The sequence below is a fragment of the Gasterosteus aculeatus genome, chromosome 18, assembly GCF_964276395.1.
Source record: "Gasterosteus aculeatus chromosome 18, fGasAcu3.hap1.1, whole genome shotgun sequence".
In the NCBI taxonomy this organism is placed as follows: domain Eukaryota; kingdom Metazoa; phylum Chordata; class Actinopteri; order Perciformes; family Gasterosteidae; genus Gasterosteus; species Gasterosteus aculeatus.
In genome coordinates, this window is record NC_135706.1 from 11806427 (window position 1) to 11817822 (window position 11396).

General features: G+C 45.3%; 1 long non-coding RNA gene across 1 annotated transcript; it reads right to left on the reverse strand.

The window, feature by feature from the left end:
* Positions 1-6979: 6979 nt before the first annotated feature.
* Positions 6980-10348, reverse strand: LOC120807640 (uncharacterized). Its single transcript, XR_005709856.2, has 2 exons — positions 10131-10348; positions 6980-7866 (listed from the first exon to the last, which is right to left on the reverse strand). It is a non-coding gene; the product is annotated as an uncharacterized LOC120807640 (long non-coding RNA).
* Positions 10349-11396: the final 1048 nt, after the last annotated feature.

Consider the following 11396-nt stretch of genomic DNA (forward strand, 5'->3'; position numbering starts at 1 on the left):
GATAAATGTACCGAGGGGTGCGGACGGCAGGTTTTTCAGACACCTGCCCCCCTAAAGATAAGAGCACGATACACCAAAGGGCCAACAAGGTGTGTTACAAAAAGGGTCTTATCTTGGCTGGTGAATTTGGAAAAGTCAGATGGCGCGGCAGCAACGCACTGACAACGCGCAAGCATGGACACACACACACACACACACACACGCCATAAGCTCTTACACCAGGGGACCGTTTCAATCCAAGGATTCATCTTATCGTTTAACTGTCAGCGTGCTGATGATGAACAGCGGCACAAAACTTCCAACGCAATTAATTGGGATGCCATCTGTCTGTCGCTCTGAGAACTGCCTTTGTCTCCTGCGATGAATGTCCACGTTTGTGTTTACTAGTTAAACTCAAGCACACGACAGAGGTGTTGCCGTCATCGTGTTACTGTTAGGGATGCTAACTCATTTTCCTTTTGAGATTTGAAATGCAACTGAGGTACAACTTTTTATCTCAGTGGATACTGAATTTAATTTGTATTGTGAAGATTCATTCATAATTGTATGTAGTGTGTGTGATTATCAACCTGTGGAGTACAAGCACAGTAATGTCATGATGATAAAGGACAACGAGAAAGTTAGACAATTCTTATCTGTTCATTCATGTATCACACTAATAGTCACACTCATCTGAAATGGTATTAGGAATACTACATACACCTTGAAAATGGGTTCACCCGCCCAAACACACACACACACACACACACACACACACACACACACACACACAGATGCACACACGCACACACTAAACCACAGGCTTCACAATGTAGTTATCTGGATGCAACATTCGGGTAATTTGTTCAAGCAGGGGCATCTTAGCTCATCAGCCAAATAATGTGGGGGGGGGGGGGGTTGAGGTGTGTGTGTGTGTGTGTGTGTGTGTGTGTGTGTGTGTGTGTGTGTGTGAGGATGTGGAGAGTGTGAAGGGGGGGGGGGGCAGGATCAGGGTGGTAGGAGCACAGCCGTGCAGAGAGATAAGAAGTTGTGGGATTGCCGAGTCGGCAAGGAGGAAAAAAAGCAGAGAAAACAGAGACAGAGTAAGTGTGTGTGTGTGGGTGTGAGTGTGTGAGTGTGTGTGTGGGTGTGTGTGAGTGTCTATACCACAATTTCACTACAGTGGTGGTAATATTAGAGGTTACATTTTAAGCAGAAGCGCTTGTGAATAAACACCAACTCATTCCTTCTCGTACAAAAAACATTTATTACATTGTCTTGTGCAAGCGATCCCACACATGATGATCAAACAGTTTTAACAGTGTTTTAAACGTCTTTTATTCTGCACAGCGCAAGTTAATAATGTACATCTGTCATGTTCAGCCCTTATCCGCTAACCAAGTACCATCTGCTGGGTGCAGCTCTCTACCTTTCCTTTTATCAAAGAAGCCGTTAACAAGGGGATTCCCGATTCCTCCCACTGTCTCGTTCCTGCCATTTGGGGATAAGAAGTCCAGTAAAAGCAGGTTCGGGGTGAAAGGTCATCGTTGGATAATATTCCTGCGAGGAGATGCGCTACGGAGCCTCGAACGCGGCTCCACGCGACGTCCGGCGTCCGAAATAAGCAGTGGGGACGACTGTCCGGGGCAGCGCATGCGCGGGTCGCACCGTGGCTCCAAATACATGGACACACACACACACACCTGCAGTTTGACGCCTGCTTTTTGGTCCATATACACAGTGATGCTGTAAGGCGAAGAACAGGGCAGCAGAAAAAACAAAGAAAAAGTGCATCCAGACACACACATTCAAGCGAGCGCTCACGTATTCTCACCACGCGACTCAGCCGAGGTAAGCAAATAATCTCAGTGCTGTGAAAATCCAGCTCACTGTTCATGCGCCCACAGTTGCTCACACACACACACACACACACACACACACACACAAAGACACAGTACCTGTCATTTTCCTGTACTTCTTACAAAAAAAAAGCTTAATTTTAACCACCGACGGAACACCACACGCGTGTGCGGTGGACATCGATGGCAGAGGGAGCCGAGGCGGAGGAGTCAGCGCGTGAGGAAAAGAGAAGCAGGAGTTATGCAAAAACAATCACGCGACACGACACCGTCACACAATCGGGGACGTCACCACGTTGGACGAGTGAAACGCGTTCGGATCAACGGCGGCCGATGAATAGTTTGAGCGTGGAGCTCGCCACGAACGTGTGTTTGTGCGAGATGAATAAAACACTGCAAATGTGTCAGCAGTGTGTGTGTGTGTGTGTGTGTGTGTGTGTGTGTGTGTGTGTGTGAGGGCACCCACATCATCAGTGGTGAAGGTGCATTCGGTTTAAACCATGTTCCGAGAATCCGCGGGAACACATCGCACGCGCGCGCCACGTGCGTTAGAAACACACACTCACACACACACACACACACACACAGACACACACACACACACACACACGCACCCTGTCATAAACACTGGGCCCTGTGGGAGGAAGTGTGAAGGAGGGAAAGTACCTCATCAAGACAACAACAACAGCAGAGGTGCAGGGACTGACAGCTGCTCGCTGACAGAGACATGAGGGATCACCTCCGTGCCGCGACGACAAACACGAGGGCGGCTGGACACAGATAACGCCGACCAACGGACAGGCGTGAAAGTGGGGCGGACAAAGTGCTCCTTTGTTGTCATTGGCTGGTACGCAACAAGATGACCTTTTCACCTTAGAAAGTAGCCGCCTCGACACAAATGACCCTTGTATTGAACATTGCTGTTGGAAGGTCAATGAAGGGCGGAGCCAGAGAGGATCATTGTTTATTTTTTTCAGCGGCAAAAGGTGAATAATCAGTCTGCCTAACATCTACTTTCAAGTACATATTTCCTGTATTGGTGGACTCTCCAGCAGGCTCCACAGTTCTTTCTTGAGTTTGCCTTAAAAAGCCTTTAGCCATTGTGCCAAAAGCACGCCGGGCAGCGGGAAGGTGCAGCCTGCCACAGTGATTACATTTTTAAAAATGTCTCATACTTTTTGGGGTTTTGTCAGATTGAAGAGGGCCGTCGCGCATCGGCCTGAGGTTTGTTTGTGGCTAAACGTGCCTCTTCTCTACGTAACCTAACATCAATCAGAATTGCTTGTGTGTTTAACAGTCGTGCAGGGAATACCTTCTGTCAACTTTTTTGTGCGTGTATGTATGTTTAAAGAGAGTCGGTATCAAATGAGTGAAGGGTGTGTTTGCTCTCTATTGACGGAGGCTTAGCGGCTGAAACATTGTATTGTGCGACGTGCATTTGTCAGCTCTTTTTGTATTTTTCTCGTCGGCTTCGAGGACACAAACACATGAATGTCCCCGCACACACAAAACACAAGTACACACAAACATGCCTCCAACACACAATAGCCTCCGATCATCTTCTGAGCAGCAACGGCCAACAACTAAAGGCCCCCTTGGGTCCTGCTATTGTGTCACCGTTGCGTCACCATTGGTGTGTGGATTCTGGTTTTGGAGGCCTAGAGTTTGGCCTTTTGACTCTCGCCAGGTTGCTTTCTCTCTTGTGACAGGAGAGGGCGGAGCTCGGTCCAACCCAACACTGAATGACGCCAACCCCTCAATGACGACGTAGCCACGCCCAATTCCATGGCCCGCTCTACTGTCTGCACAATCGACTAAATATACACATGTGTCATTTAGCAAATTACCATCAAACTAGCCCGAAGAGGACTTAGAACTAGCGGCTGAGACCACGCAGCCATGTTTAAAACGTTTGCTGAGGTGATGCATCAGGTGGAAGGGGATCTCAAAGACTCACTCGGTTACTGCCTGACACACTTATGGGGTACGATGCTTGCTGCTATACTGACAATCCAGTACACAGTTTGGCTGCATGGGGAATGTGAGTCTCACATGGTCATGCAGCCATCCATCGATGTGCGATTCCGATAAGAGCAAGTCGTAAATTACACGCCTTCGAGGGAAAAAAAACCCCCGGCAGCAGAGTCTCTCTCTCACACACTTATACACATATGCAAACATGCAAACACCTGCCTCAGGGGGAACCACCCCAATGGGCAGGGCCATAGATAAATAAACTATTTGTTATAATACACAACATGTTAGTGATAAATAGCTGTGGCAGCATGCAGAGGAATTTGGCCTGACTCCGTCGGCCCTAAGCGCTGTTGTTTGCACGGCCCTTCGTGGCGTGGGTCGTAAAGCGCAGGTGCAGAGCCCGCTGGACGGACCGTTGCCTGGCCAGGAGGAGCGTAGACACACACACACACACACACACACACACATGCACAGTGGATCCAGGTAGATAACCTGGTATGCGATTGTATCACCCAGGATGCAAATGGCTAAATATTAAAGGCAATCAGACCGTCCAATGGCATTGTTCTGCATGACGTTCAACCATGTTCTTTAGTTTGTTGTATTTTCAAAATGATGAGCATTTCGAACCCTGGGTGTTTATTTTCGGGGTCTCGATCCGATGGGACATTTTGGGATTGTTGGGGTTTTGTGATAATGGGCTGTCACAAGAATCTGGAAACGCTGCCTTGATCAAGATAGCGATTCGTTGGCACACATATTAGTCCACATCACATAACACTTTTCTCTTGTACGTGAACCTTAAAACATGGACCTACTAAAGAAAACACATAATGAAATTTCCATACTTCATTGTGCTGTGCTGTAGTCTGTTGTTTCGTTTATCAAAGTGGAAACATTTCACCTGCAACATGTAGCTTTGGCTTAAGTATTTTAACAAGAAGTCCTCGTTCCACCGGGTCAGCGGGAAACATTGGAGTTTGGAGCACCGACGGCGAGCTTCTCTTCGAGCTGAACATTTGTTCCAATGCCATCTCAGAGAGGGGCTGAGGAACCCGGCTGTTCCTGAATCCGCCTGTCAGGTGTTTGTTATGGGAGGACATGTGAGGATTGCAAAACAGGAAACACAGGGCCTCGATAACTCCCGCTCGCACACGCATAGGCGACTCGCACACACACAAAGTGCGCAGCCATGTTGCCTGGGGCGTTTGGAAATGGGTTAGGGCAACAACAACAAAAAAGAGCGTGTGCATGTTTCACAGCAAAAAGGCCACCTTCTGATGCTCTTCTCTACACCGCCCAGCAAGTACAGGATGTGTGTGTGTGTGTGTGTGAAAGCATGGCTTACGGTATGTGCTAAAATAGTGACAAAGTGTGATTGACGGGGCTGTTAACTGGTAAACCATCGGCCGTTCTGCAGGACTAACAGGTACCAAAGATGGGAGGCCTGGGGTGGAGTGAAGAGAAGAAGAAAGAAACAAAAAGGCAACACATGATGAATGATAAGAAAGGAGAGTTAACATGAATAAGCAGCGTCTTCACTTCGCTTCACCTCTCTCCGAATGTGTTCCTCTGCAGCGACACGCAGACACATTGAGCAGCGTGTTTTTCCGTGAGTCCTGGACACATTCAAACATGCACGCCGCCGGCGTGATGACTAAAACAGACACTATGCACACTTGTTGGACGAGCACTCGGGGCACTGTGACACCTCATCAGAGACATAAAAGGGGTTGAGTCCCGAGCGAGCTATTGTTGCAGATATAATTGTGACAAAAGAGCGTCCCTCCTCAAATGGCTTGGTCGTCATGCGGCTGTCACACCATTAGGATTCTTTCTTATACTTATAATACCCTGTGAAGTCGTGGTGGGGGGGTTGCATTCATTTGTCTGGGGAATTGCTCTTGTGCACAAATGAACTGTTGATCTGTCTGTTAAAGCATTTTGCCTTCTACAGTACAGACATGACTGTCACTGTCACTGTCAGACACAACATTTATAATTTGACACCTGCTACATGAGAGGGAATTCTGTCACAGCTGGACAACAGCGCTGAGCGATAGTATCAAACAGGACGAGTGTTTTGCGTCTCTCACAAGTGTACTTTCTGTCCAGATTTAGTCCAGGTTTCTATCAATGTACTACAATGCGTATTACCAACGAAGAAGAAGAGCTAAAAAAGCACCAGTCAGATCCTCAAAACAAATAAAAACAATGGGTGGGAGGATGTTTGGAAAGGATGCTTGCTTTTTGTTTGTTTTATGTAATATGACTCAGGGAATATCATCGTTCGCCTGTTAGTTGGATGTTTAAGTAAAATGCTTTACAGATATCTGCTGTTTTTTTCCACTCCATATGAAAATAAGGGTTACAGTTCTATAGAATGACACATAAAACACTTCAAAGAGTTGAAACTGTGGAATGAGACGAAAAGGCCTCTGGGAATATCAGGAAGACGCGTCGCGTTTATTTGCCGCTGCGCGTTAGAGGCAGTAGATCGGGAAAACATTCGAGGAGATATTTCAAAAACTGACATTGACCAATCCTCGTCCTCGTGATGTTTTCTGTTCCTCCTACAGTCACATTGAGCACACGCTGCTGCAAAACCCGATGAGGATTCATGGAAGGAAATTTGTTTATTTTACCACCGCAGCACAAATCCAAATACCAGTTTTTTGGTTTTGTCCTCACCATTATATGAGGGGTTTACTGTACATGCTGTGGTAAGGGTGGATGTGTGTGTGGGAGGGGGGTGATTCTCTGGAACAGGATGTAGCTGTGCAAACGCCTAAGAGCCTCTCTTGCTTGTGTTTGCACAAGAGATGAAAAAAAAAAGAGAACATTTTCTTCTTTTTCTTTTTTTTTTTTACCACCACCTGTCAGTCCGGGGAAGGAGAGCGTTCCACGACATGAAAAATCTCAGTATGAGATTTACTTCATATCACAACGTCGACCTTCTGACACGGGCAGACAAAGCAAGATGTTTCATGAATACACTGCTGAAGAAAATAACCTGGCAAGTAACACAGTGGAATGCAAAGCTATGCAAATCAGATGCAAAGATTGAGTAAGCGCAATGATGGAAAATTCCTGGTTGGCTCAGTGAGACATTTTCTTTGCAATGGGAAGGAACATCTCAAACATGATGGCTTAGCACATCTACATTAGTAGTGAACCTAGTTTAATGCAATGCTGTGGTACTTGTACATCATTTGAGTATCCAGTCTATGGTGCTTTATATTTCTATTCCACTACAATTCACACAAAATATATACATTTTTAATTCTACACTTATTTGATGGCTTTACTTGTGGTAGGAAGGATGCATTGTTACATATAAAAGTACTCAAAAGTAAATTAAGCTGTTAAAAACTGTGAACATGCAGTACTTAAGTACAGTAGTGTACTTTTACTTAGACTTGATGTAAACTGTGCTCCTAATACTCCCACTTTAAAAACCTTGATTGAGAGACCTTTGCTTGTTATACAGTATTTTTTATTTTGTAGTATTAGTATAGTTCATTAATAATAACAATACTCTTGCCATCACTTAACTTCAGTTCTTCAATTAGAATTTGCTCGTAATTAGTTTTTGAATGAAGAATTCTCACTTTCAATGCAGTACTTTTAGTGATTATGGTATTTATGCTTTTACTTGTGAAAAGGGATCTGAATACTTTGTTCTACAATGTTACCTTTAATATTCTTTTATTAAATACGTTTATTAATGTAAAGTTGCAAGTTTTGGCACAAATTTCAGTAAAACGTCTTGCGGTTTCCTCATATGAACCGTTGTTGTCTCCGCTGCTCCCTTCACATGCAGGTCAAAGGTCAGGGTCGGGCCCCAGTTGGTAACCTGGTTTGAGGGCATATTGCCTGAAGAGGTGCTTCAACAACAGCTTGAACTCCCTCTTAACACGAGTAATAAAAATAACATCCACAGTAAACAGGGCTTTTTTTCTGTTGTTCTCCCTGATGATCACTTCCTTTGGTATTCCTTAAAAGAGCAGGAAGAGGCGTCGCAGCAAAGAGATCTCTCCACATCCAGCTGCTGAAAGGAAAGAAAGAACAGGTTCAGCGGCTATGACCTCATCCTCCCGACAAAGAGCGCAAAGGATGGTTGGAGGCGTCGGGAGGACGAAGGGAAGAAGTCGACAGGCATGAAAGTCACTTCACCGGCTGTCCAGGTCCTTTGATGGGTCACGTGCGATGCCAATGCCAGCTGAAGGAACCACACCCGGGCCACATTGTTCAAAATGTGTTTGCACTCATGGTAGACAGCTACAGGGGTGTATTCAACCACTCCGGGTTGACTCAGTGGATTCTGACACCCTGACACTTTGATCCAAACCGCTGTATATTATACGTATTGTACACTTAACACACACTAATGTGGACCAGAGACGGCCTGCTGATGCCTATCTAGAGTATTTTCTCATGGAGCTCATCCTTAATCCCTGTGAGTGTCTGTGTGCTGTCAGAAGCCCCCCCCCTATAGTAACACACGGAAACATGCCCCTAGTCCTCCCAGGTTTAGTATCTATGTATCCATCTCCCGGTATCTCCTGTCTGGTTTCTCCTGCGCCTACCTGGACGGAAAAAAAAAAGCGCCGAAAGGTTTTTCTCGTGGGAAAGTATGTTGCCCCGTGAGCAGGGAGTGAGAGCGGAATCCCGTTTTTCTGGGTCTAGTCTCACTCCCTGTTCCGCGATCCCATCCCTGGTTCCGTGTCACGATCCGGCATCGTGTCAGGACTCGCACAGGTGTTAGGAAACTCGGCCTGTTCTCGCTCAGCCGGATTATGGGGTTTTGGTTGAACACGGCACCTGTGCTCTGCTTCAAGCTTTCGTTTCTGTCCTTTTCTTGCATCACTGTGTTTCTTATCATCTTTTTTATATTCACCAGTCGTTTTCCTTCAGTTGGATGTCATTCCCATTCTTTTTGATGTCATTTCCAACCAAGCGAGTTTAAATTTGAACAACTAGGTCTTCTAATGTAGTACTTTAATACTACCTTTACTGTAGCAGCTTACTCCATCAACACAGAGTCTTGCGTTTCTTTACATTAGAATTTAAGCAGCATGAACAATAAAAGAACGGTACATCTATTGTCAAACCCTGTTATCAAAGTCCCCAGTCAAGTTCTGCTCCTTGAGTCACGTGATTTTCAGTAAACAGCGTTTTTTTCATGGAGGGAAATGACAGTTTGAAGCAGACGATTTACTGTGCTGAGAAGCTTGGAGGGTTTTTTATTCAGTATATCAAATAAATGTCAATTTAATGTTTAAAAATGAAGCGGTTAAAACAAAAATAAACATGAAACACTATTTTTCAGGATCATTTTTTATTACTACTACCAGATCCAGAGCACATTTCCAAATAACCCCGACTCAGACTCCTAGGTCTCGATTTTGATGATAACGTGACGTGACCTGTCTTGCGTATCCATAAACACGCTTAGTGGGAATCAAAGCAAAAACTAGTGACTTTTGGAGCAACTAAATAATAATTAGCAACACTGCATTTGGCCACTTTTTCAGTCCTGTTACCAGTGGCGGTGGGTTTGGAGTCTCAGTTTTATTACGTGTAAGTAAACATCAAACTTGACTCAAACATCGCTTTCCAACAAATCCTAACAAAACATACATTGATTTACTGTAAATGTTTAAACCTAAAATGCACAAAATGTAAAAAGGAATTCAGATGTCAGGTAATGACGTGGGATTGTATCCTGTAGTCAGTATTACACCGTCAAAGTGAGGTCTAAGCATTGATAGTTATTCGGAAACCATTTGTCCCTTTTGCACAATCATCATTTACTTGAAATCATCAGTTAGAGTGAAAAAACTTGTGGCGTCAAAAAACCTGCTGTCAAGGAGGAGAGACGTGGTTGTCGTTCAAATACACACTTTATCTGTCGTCAGTTCTGATTCTGAAAAGATCTAAATACCTGATAAATGACATTCACGTCAAAAACAAAAAGCGGCAAATTCAAGAAAACTTCCTCGTTCCTCTTCTCCTCTCCCCGTTTCCAAGCAAGCGAAGGGGAAACAGGATTTGCTTGAAAACCAGGAAGTACAACATTGCAAAGCGGCAAAACTTGAAGCTAAATCCACAACAACAGAATTTAGCTGCCAACAGCTTGTTATTTAAAATACATTTTTCAATGTAGAAAAATCTCCCATCCCAAGATTAATGTCAAACAAAGACAAAAACTAAATGCATCAGCCATCATAAGAGGGACAAGAGGGACAAAACCGCAGAGAAGCAAGCGTGTCCTAAACCCCTGGACCCGAGGAGGGGAAGAACCGAGCGTACCTAGAAGATGACAAAACAGGGGTCGTCCTCGTGTCACGTGGAGATGAAAACCCCCCCGAGCGACCAAATCGTGCACCGTAGTCGACGCCGAGCGAGCGGTCATGGAGAAAGACAGCAGGAAGTTGAGTGATCATCAGCTGGGGGAAGAGTATGACGAGGCGAGGCAAGGCTTCCGGTGTCACTCGGACACAAACACGCGCACACGTGTGTTGATGCGCCGCGTGAAGGCCAACGCGCACAAGGATGCAGGCAACCAAACGGTGGTGATAAATACAAGCACACTTCTAAATCCCACTAAGCAGAGAGGCCTTTCCTCACCATTACACTACCGCTACTTTTGTTCTCATGGAAAAGGTCAGCGGAGGTCAAATTAAGAGTTTGGGAAGTAAGAAGTTTTACGGGGGAAGCAGTTTGTTTTAAAAAAAAAAATGGGGAAACCATGTTTTCTTTTATTGAATAATCACCAACCTAATTAGAGGAAGTTTGATGTGCGAGGAACAAAAAATAGGATTCCCAATTATTTTATGTTTGTATTAGCAGTAGTGGAGCATTGGGTGTAACCTTCGTTCTGCACACACACACACACACACACACACACACACACACACACACAATGCATGCATAGAAGAGAAAAGAGGAAATTAAGTTTGAATGAGGTGAACAATACTTGACATATCCTGACATATTTTTTACTACACACTTCCCCTCTTTGTGACAACTTCCCCACATTTTTCACTACCAGGGCGAGATACTACCAGAGGCTGTATATGAATGAAGAAAGGTGCGCGCACACACGTGCACAGGCACACACAAACTCAACCACAGATGCAGGAAAGGAGAGAGAAGGAGAAGAGAGTTGTTTTGCAACTAGAAAGAGGAAGGTGCCTGTGTCACTCATTGGTTTGTGACGCAACGCGGACGACTCAATGAACACAGAGACTCACACGCAGGCTCGCGTTATTCCCACCTCTTATCCGACCTCGTATGTAAAATACGACTTGTCGACGGGGTATGTTTCAAAGAAACTCCTGTGAGCCCCCTGGGATAAAGAGGGGCCGGAGGGGGCAAGATGGAGCACGCTGGAAGACGCAGCATCCAAGAAGATGGAGCCTGCGAGTGCAGTCTGCAACTCACCGGCGCAGCAGATTTGCATAGATATTTGCAAGTCAAATGAGATGCACGGGAAAGAAGGCGATTGACTCGGGAGAGCAAACTCGCTCGGAATTCCCCTCTGCTGGGAGACTCCCAAATTGCTTCCAAGGAAAA